This window comes from Bos javanicus, chromosome 18 (genome assembly GCF_032452875.1).
Source record: "Bos javanicus breed banteng chromosome 18, ARS-OSU_banteng_1.0, whole genome shotgun sequence".
NCBI lineage: Eukaryota > Metazoa > Chordata > Mammalia > Artiodactyla > Bovidae > Bos > Bos javanicus.
Window position 1 is genome coordinate 17,696,847 of NC_083885.1, and position 8,126 is coordinate 17,704,972.

Consider the following 8,126-nt stretch of genomic DNA (forward strand, 5'->3'; position numbering starts at 1 on the left):
TAATTTTCCTTGACATGATTCTCACTCTGCTTTCCCCGGAGCCTACATCTGGGGCAGAGGAAATGGTGTGTGCTCAGCCAGGTTGGGGCACTGGGAGATGCCCAGCTCCAAGTTATTTCCAAAGGACCAAGCACATGCTCACACATGCTCCAGACCAACCTGGCTTTGTGTCAATATAAATGTATTTAATATTAGTATTTTCTTTTCTTTGGAAAACCATGTGTTTTGTTTTGTTTTTTTGTTTGTTTGTTTGTTTGTTTGTTTTACTAACTGTATTGATTGCAGTCATGTTTATCTTGGTGGAAAAGTAATTATCTCATTGGAGTCATCTGTGTAGAGGTAGTGAGAGGGCTGGGGGAAGACAAGATATTAGCTAGTTTATTAGCAGGTTTGTCTTTAGGAGCAGCTACATCTCTCACCAAAATCCTATTTCCGAGCAATGTTAGTTATAAGGCTGGTACTGACATCCTGCGGCTCGTTGACCATGCAGAGGACCAACCAGAAGGCTCTGAAGGCACAGCCCAAGCCTTTTCCAAAAGGCATCCTGCTCAAGGAGCAGAAAGGAAGCATGGAGATGGAAGCTCACCAGCATGCCATCTTAGACAAGAGGGTAAGGTGGGACTTCCTCATCAGGAGGACTGTTCCCGCCCAGCACCACTGCTTGAGGGTCAAGCTACAGGGAGGAGAAGGGTAGGAAGTTAGACCTCTATGATGCTCCTTAGCCCTGCAGTTCTACGAAACTAAGACCCATGATTGTGATTCAGGATTTGCATTTACAGCTGAAGACCCAGAGGACCCATTCAGACTGTCCTTATGGAAACTTTAATAAATAAAGAACATTTTACACAATCTGTCTTCAGAATTCCCGGTGTAGCTCTTAGCTTGTCCTTTCTCATATAGAGTCAGCACCCACCTCCTTAGTGCCACCCCCATTGTCTACAGACCCCTTATGTAGAGAAGTAGAAGCAAGACTCCTCCCTCCATCTGAATAGTCTCCTTTGAATACATGATGACAGTGCTCCCACTCTCTCAAGTCCCATTTCTCTCTATTGAGACTTAAAGGATGAAACAGCCACTGCTCTGTCTTTTCAGGCACCAATCCAATGGGTCAGTGTCTTTCCTACTCTGTGGTGTCCATAGAAGCATAAGCAGCTATTTTCCTCATACCTTTATTTAGCAAAGATTTGCTGAGCACATGCTATGTGTCGGGCACTATGTTAGGACCTACTGCAGAGCAAAGCAGACAGAATCACTGCTGTTGTGGGGTTGCCAATCGGAAAGAGAACACCCAGAGAATTACCAAATGGATGCATTGTTACAACTGCGCAATGTGCTCTGAAGGAAGGCTGAACGGTGTGTGCAGTGTATAACAGAGGGCCTGCCTTGGTCTGGTGGGCAAGGTTCAGAGATTATATAGAAGATATCCAGGGAAAATGGAAGTGGAAGAGGACAATCTCAGGAAAGTTACCTTCAAGAGACAAGACTGGAGCTATCATGGAAGAGAAAACAAAGCCTTTGTGGTCGCAGCAGACATAGGGTCCTCTCTGTGCAGCTCAGAGGGGTAGTGGCTATGGAAGCAAGAGACAGAACCCAGTTAAATCTGGCTTAAGAATAAAAGAGACAGTAGCAACTCACACAACTGAGAGTTAGGGGATCTTGAGGCGGAACTTGACCCGGGTGTACAGACCAAGCCAGTTGAATGCCTGTCTTTCCAATCCATGCTTTTTTTTTTCCTTGTCACTGGCTTTGTTCTCAAATAGGCTATCCCCAATTGGTAGCAATCTGGAAACCGGCACCTCCGTGCCAACTTCCACTAGCTCACCCACCCCCAAGGAAAGGGCACTTTTTTCATTTTAAATTCCAGGAGTGATTCTCATTAACTTAAATTAGTTGTAGTTGCAACAGTCTAACTGGTCAGTTCCAGCACTAAGGGGATAGGGTTGACAACCCTGAGACCACAGGCATTGAGAGTGGAGGGAGTGGTTCTTCAAGAGGAAGAGATGACTGCTGAGTCCACAGAGACGGGAAAGAGGAAACAAGAACACTGATGTCTTCTATCACCTGCTTCTGTGAGCTAAGTGTGATGCCGCTATAGTCAGAATGGAGATTGGGCAAATCCACATGGCAGCCCTTTTTCCTTTTTTGGAGACCTGAGCCCTTATTGTCCCTGCCCCAACATGGTCTTCCATCCCATTTCCTCTGGATGGCAGTGCATGCCTTCTCCCCCTCAAAGGGTTCATTCTGAAGAGTTCTCATCAGAATATCTTCTCACACCAAAGGAACTGTCCATCATGATGGAGTCCCTTGTCATAGGGCAATGGAATGTGGGAGTGCCCACTCTAATAGCCAGTCCCTTGTTCAGGGGTATGAGTGGATCCTAATGAGCAATCTTTCTCAAGGGAAAGTTTCTCAAGGAAACTGCTGTGAGAAGACAGATAACAGGCAACAAGGGTGATGACAGAGAATGAATTGCTGGTTTGGAACAAGTGGAAATATTGTTCCAGGTCAAGGTGAAATGGAAGTTTGTGTTATTTTAAAACCAGGTTTTCCCCTCTCTGTCTTGCAAATGAGTAAGAGAATGAATTAATACATATAGAAGCAAAGGCTCATAGGAAGTGAAATTTCTTTATGGAGAAAATCTCCTTAAGATGCAGCAGAAAGGGAAGGGTTTTTTAATTTTAATTTTTAAACTTTTTTTGTATTGCATTATAGCCAATTAAAAAATTTATGATAGTTTCAGGTGAACAGCAAAGGGACTCAGCCATGTATATACATATGTCCATTCTCTCCCAAACCCACCTCCCACCCAAGCTGCTACATAACACTGAGCAGAGTTCACTGTGCTATACAGTAGATCCTTGTTTATTATCCATTTAAAATATAGCAATGTGTACATGTCCATCCAAAATTCCCTAACCATTCCTTCCCTCCATGGAAAAGGGAGGTTTTGTTTTGTTTTTTGTTTTTTTTTTTTAAAGGAACCTCCATACTATTCTTCAGGGCTTCCCAAGTAGCTCAGTGAGGGAAGAACCTGCCTGTAATTCAGGAGACATGGGTTGGAAAGATCCCCTGGAGGAGGAAATGGCGACCTACTCCAGTATTCTTGCCTATAAAATTCCCTGGGCAGAGGAACCTGGTGGGCTACAGTCCATGGAGTCACAAAGGGCTGAACACTGCTGAAGCAACTGAGCACGCACGCACGCATACTTCTCTCTATAGTGGCTGTATAAACCCAGAGATGTGATACAGAGTGACGTGAGTCAGAAGGAGAAAAGCAAATATCACATAATAACACATATATGTGGAATCTAGAAAAATGGCACAGATGAACTTATTTGTAAAGCAGAAATACAGACATAGACATAGAGAACAACACTATGGTTACCAAGCGAGGGAAAGGGAGGGTAGGACAAATTGAGAGATGGGAATTGACATATATAAACTACTATGTGTGAAGTAGATAACTTATGAGCCCCTACTGCATAGCACAGGAGATTCTACTCAACGCCGTGTGGTGACCTAAATGGAAAGGAAGTCCGTAAAAGAGGGGATAAATATATACATATAACTGATTCACTTTGCTGTACAACAGAAAATAACACAATTTTGTAAAACAAGACTACTCCAATATACGTTTTAAAAATAAGATGTAGCACAAAGGGAAGTTGATTTAGTAGGAAAAGAGCAGAAGACTTCTCTTTGGGATTCTGTTAGTTTTCATATTCTCCCTGGTTTGAAGTTCGCAGTGTCCTCCTCAGGTCCCCTTATGCTTGGAGTAGGGGACAGATGTTTTAAGATCAGGCAAATTGAGAGCTAAGTCGGGAAGCTGCCATCTACTAGCTGGGTGACCAACTAATCTGCTCAAATCTGTTGAGTCTGTCTTATCTGTGAAGTAGAGGTCATAACTCCTAGTTTTTACTATCACAACATTAATGATTGAATGAAATTATCTGTGTAAAATATAAGGCACAAAGTTGGTAACTCTCAGTATATATTACTGATTGGATGGGGGACAATAACTTACATTTGTTCAGCATTATGCCAAGAGCTTTCACTTATTGTTTTAAAATATAGTGTATTGATAGAAAATTTGGGGTATGATAAGTTCAACAGATCAAGAAATGATGGTTGTTGAAAAGATAGTTTGTTACTCACAGTTCACAAGAGATGGGGGCACACCACACCACAAAGGCCACACAAGGGAATGCCAGGGTCGGGTAGGAGGGAGAGGGAGAGGGGGACCCTGTGGCCGGAGCCTTCACTGTGGTTTTTGCAAGAAGGAAAGAGAAAGTCAGGACAAGCAGGTTTAGGATCTGAATGATTTCAGTGGACCTTGGAATATAGGGGCTGTTCTAGTGGTCTGGTGCCTGGCCCTTGGTGATTAGGGCAAGAGTTTAGCCTGGAGTATGAGAGCTTGATGAAGGAGCAGATTGAGGGTATGGTCTCTGGGTAGGTTGGTTTTTATTAGAACAGCCCACCCCCAAGAGAGTTGTTTACTACCTCTAGGTACTGGCTCACCCTGGGTGGGGCAATTCCATGAAAGTTAGCAAGGCTCCTGGTGTCAAAGCATCAGAATACAGCAAATAAAAGACCAGATCTATGAGGGATGCACTGTATTATGTATATTATTTTACTATTAATTATTACCATTTGACAATTTCATCATAGAAAGTAAAAGCCAGTTCTAGAGCCAGACTGTTTGGGTTTGAGTTTGGTCATCTTGGCCCACTTACTTTGCCTGTACTTTACTCTAATCCTCATCTTTGGCTTGGAGATAAAGGCAAAACCTCACAGAATTGTTATAAGGCTTAAAGGACTTCATAACATAAAGTGATGAGGCAATGCCTGACACATAAGAGTGATTATTTGTACACACTTTGCAGATGGATAAAATGAGGTTTGGAGGTGATGCGATTTGCTCTGATGGCGTTGGGATTAGAAGGCTGTTATCCTGCCTTCTGAGCCAGAAGCCACAAGCCCCCCACATCTTATCTCTAGGAATTTTGTCTCCAAGGTGCCCTGTGTGAATAGGGGAGTCTCCCCACCCACTGGGTGGCCCAGCTGTCATGCCCTAGGAAAGCAGACATCCTGTATGGTGAGTAGCTGGGTCTGCGGTTATTTTGAACCATTCTGTCACGCTGGTAGCTTAAGTAACACAAGACCTTGGCTCTAATCCAGGATCACTCAGCTGCTAACTCACTGGACCCCAGCTGGGGGGAGATTCTACCCCCATCTAGGCCTCAGTTTCCCCAGTAGGACTAGCAGCCTCCAAATGGCCCTTCTGGCTCTCAGTATGAGATGCTGTAAACTAGTTATTCATATCCTCCTTGTCTAAGGTAATAGAGTTGGGTATTTTCCTTTTCTCATAATGGTGGCTCACTTTGTCAGGAGGGTTGAGAGCTGGTCTTGCAGGCTCACAGTTGCCTCAAGGCAGTTGGTCCATTCCTGAGCACCAAGCACTCTGAATTCAGCCAGTTAAGCTGCAAAAGCCAAAACACAGACACGACTCTCGGGGGCCCCTTACAAATGGCTGAGCTGTGTAGCTTAATGGAAGGCTTTCCAGGCATCACAGAGATGACTGTGAAAGGCGAAAGCTCTGAGCTATCACAGACCCCTCCCCTTTGACCCATTAGCGAGCCAAATGGGTGTTTTTGGCAATGATTAGACTTAGCTTTGTTAGGTTTTATTGGTTCTCTTTGCTGTTTCCCCCCAAATCGGTCATAATATTGGGTTCTCAGGAGTTTGCATCTCAGGCAAAAATGGATACATGTCAAGTGCAAGAGGGATTCCTAATAAATACTAAATTCATAAAAGGGCTTTACATAAACCCTCAGAAGATGTCTCAGAGAGAAACTGAGAAAGAAATTGCTGAACAGGAAGATGTGAGCTCTCATTGGCTATAAGCTCAAACAATAGACAGGACAATACAGTGGCTATGCAGAAGCAGCATCAAATGGGGTACGGTAACCTGTTCAAGGGAGGTCATGGCTCCTCTCTTCTCTGATTGTCTGTCAGTTAAGATTCTTTGATAGCAGGTGTATGAAAACTTGACCCAACTGGCTTAAGTAGAAAAAGAAAAAAATGCATTGATGAACTAAATTATCCAGAATTAGACTTCAGAAGTTGCTTGATTCAGGATGCCAATGCCAGGCCTTAATCTTCCATTCTACCTCCCTACCCCCACCCTACTTCACTCGGCTTACTGGAAAGGAGGTCTATTCTCAGGCAAACTCTCCTTCTCATTAGCTGCCTGATGGAAATTCTTAAATATGGACTTCCATATTTCCAGTTGAATTCAGTGGTAAAGAATGAGAATCTTAGCCCAGCATCCCAACCAGAGCCCATCTGCATCTCATTCAGACTGGATCATGTGATCATGTCTGGACAAATCACAGTGGGGAGATGGGATGCGCTGACTGACTTAAACCGCACTGGTCCAGTGATCTGCCTCTCAGCTAGAGGTAGAATCCAGATACTGAAGCACAGGTCGGATACAAAATGATAATTCACAAATAAGATATTTTGCTCCGTGTTGGGCTCTATATTTGGACTTCGCAGGTGGTGATAGTGGTAAAGAACCTGCCTCCCAATGCAGGAAATGTAAAACATGAGAACTTGATCCCTGGATGGGGAAGATCCTCTGGAGGAGGGCATGGCAACCAACTCCAGTATTCTTGCCTGGAGAATCCCATGGTTAGAGGAGCCTGGTGGGCTACAGTCCACGGGGTCGCAAAGAGTCAGATGCAACTTAGCATGCACACACACAGGGGCTTTATGTTTAATGGGAGACCTGAAGGAAATGAAGCAGATCCAGGAAAAGAGTGATAATGGTGATGAAGGAGATTTCAAATCTTGTCACATAGAAGAGAATTGGAAGAAACGGGATTTCTTCCCCCAGAGAAGATAAGGTAATGGGGAATCATAAAAACTGTCACCCAGTGCTTGAAGTGCTAGGGAAGAGCTTGACTCACTCTGCTTCCGTGGCTGGGGCTGGGGGTGAGGGGAGACCTTATTTACACATACAGATTTTGGCTCCATTAATCACAGGAATCAGGTCACTATTACCTCTTGCTCAAACTGCTTCAACAGCCACACAAGTGTTTCTGTTATTGCCCACCTGTTCTCCTCCAATTCAGCACCTGCCCTACGATCAGAGTAACTCTTAAAAGTCTAAATCAATGGTCAATTAAATCTGATGTGATATATTTATACACTGGAGTATTACACAGTCGTATAAAAGAATGAAATAATGTCATTTGTAGCAACACAGCTGGACCTAGAGATTATCATATTAAATGAAGTAAGTCAAAGTAAGACATGTATCATATGATATGGTTTATGTGTGGAATCTAAAAGAAATGATACAAATATATGCAAAACAGAGATAAACCCAAAGGCATAGAAAACAAATGTATGGTTTCCAAAGGAGAAAAGGGAAGAGGGATAAATTAGGAGGGATTAACATATAGTACATGGGGTCACAAAGAGTTGGACATGACTGAGTGACTAAGCACCACAACAATGCATAAAATAGATAACCAACAAGGACCTACTGTATAGCACAGTATTTTGTGATAATCTATAAGGCAGCAGTCCCCAACACTTTTGGCATCAGGGAACAGTTTTGTGGAAGACAATTTGCCATGGATCGGAGTGGGAGATGGTTTTAGGATGATTCAAGAGCATAACATTTGTTGTGCATTTTATTTCTGTTATTATTACATTGTGATATATAATGAAGTGATTATGCAACTCACTATCACTTGCTACTTGATAGGGTTTTCATATTAGTCTGCAAGTGATTGATTTATTGTAGTCTCTGTGCAGTTAAACCTCTTTGCTCATGATAATCTATATTTGCAGCCACTCCCCAGTGCTAGCGTCATCACCTCAACTCCCCACCTCAGATCATCAGGCATTAGATTCACTTAAGGAGCTCACAACCTAGATCCCTCGCTAAGGAACTAAAATGGAGTTCTCAGTAGGGTTCACGTGCCTATGAGAATCTAATGCTGCTGTTGTTCTGATAGGAGGTGGAGCTCAGATGGGAATGTGAGCAACGGGGAGTGGCTATAAGTACAGATGAAGCTTCACGAACTCACTTTGCTGCTCATCTTCTGCTATGT